The following is a 1,415-nucleotide window of genomic DNA, read 5'->3' as shown; positions in this document are numbered from 1 at the left end:
CAGCATGGGGGTGAGTAGAAAATGAAGGCTAATCATGTTTTGGGTGTACTATTCCTTTAAACTTATTAATGCCATATTTAGATGGAAGGAGAATTTTGGGATCACTTTAGGATCCCAAAATGCTCGTATAAAAAGTTATTTCAACAATTTCTCCAGTATATTGAACCAGGTAGTAGTTAAACCTTCATTTGTCAAGGAATGATGGTTTCTAAGTAGGGTCAAATTTTAAAATTTTAGCGTTAACAGTTCTTTTTTCCTTAAGTCTGTTTAATCATAAAAAGAATATTGAACTTCAAAATAAAACAGGCCTTTTATTCAGCCTTTATTGTTGGTAGCAGTGTTTGTAATATTACCCAGCGTCCATCCCCTCCTCCATGTTTGTGTTCTTTGCTGCCACCAGCAGAAACCACCATGAGTAAATAAAACGCTGCATCGTTTCCAACTGGGTCTCATTAAAGCATCAGAGCAGAGGGCGGCTGCACTCAGGAATGAAGACTGTTGCATTATTGGCATGATTATTGCTTTCTGCCTGTTGAATGTTTGCTGCCTCTGCTCTGTTCTGACGTCACCAAAGCAGCTGTGTCCTGCATTATGCTGTATCTCACAGTTAGGGGGGATTTTAGTAAAAGGGAAGCAGAGTGAATCGTGCACAGGCTGAAGATAGTTTAAAGCCTCAGAGAGGATGTGTTTGTGTACTTTATCAACAGCTTGGACTGCGGGTCATTTCATTAACTGCTGCCTGGAGTGACGCTTCTATGTTTGCCTTCTATACATCCCACCTTCCGCATATCTAACAATCGAAGGCATTTCCATTATAAAGAGCAACAGAACAGCAGGCAGGGATGAATTAGCTGCCCCTGAACCTAACCGCTCCTTCTCCCAGCTCTCAGTGGCATTTCATTAACGTCAGAAGGACGCAGTCTATCCCCAGGAGGAGCGCTGCCACCTGGCAACCACCAGGGGGTGGAAGCACAGTCTGCCATTCAAAACATGGCATCAATTGGAGGCTAGTTTTCTTATAAATGTGCACAGAATATACCTTTCAAATGAAAACCTGAACAGGTCCTTTTTTACATGCACATCAGCCAGTTAGACTGCAACAAAAGATTGTTTTTGAGCATTGAGGCGAAGGCTTTCTCAGATCTGCAGAGCATGGTTTGGAAAAAAAAACAAATATCCAGTGAGCTGAAGTTCATGTCAGAGGTTAGAGGAGATTTGTCAGACTAGTGCAGGCTTTTAAAAAAGCAAATATAACTCAAATAACCGCTAATTAAAAACAAGGAATGCAGAACATTTATAGTAACGTCTGATGAATTTATTTATATTTATGGAACAGATTTTTAAAAAGTATCTATGACTAGTTGATGTTGGCCTAAATACAGTGGCAGCCTTTCAAAAATGGCCCAATGCCAGCC

At 40.6% G+C, this 1,415-nt stretch overlaps 1 protein-coding gene across 1 annotated transcript in view; it reads left to right on the top strand.

The window, feature by feature from the left end:
* Window positions 1-1,415, top strand: part of rerg (RAS-like, estrogen-regulated, growth inhibitor) — a 66,593-nt gene that overhangs the window by 56,563 nt on the left and 8,615 nt on the right. The gene's annotated exons all lie outside the window — the stretch shown is intronic.

Source organism: Cyprinodon variegatus, unplaced genomic scaffold, assembly GCF_000732505.1.
Source record: "Cyprinodon variegatus isolate N-32 unplaced genomic scaffold, C_variegatus-1.0 Scaffold598, whole genome shotgun sequence".
In the NCBI taxonomy this organism is placed as follows: Eukaryota; Metazoa; Chordata; class Actinopteri; order Cyprinodontiformes; family Cyprinodontidae; genus Cyprinodon; species Cyprinodon variegatus.
The sequence above is the reverse complement of the archived record's forward strand: the minus strand, read 5'-3'. Positions and strand labels throughout refer to the sequence as shown.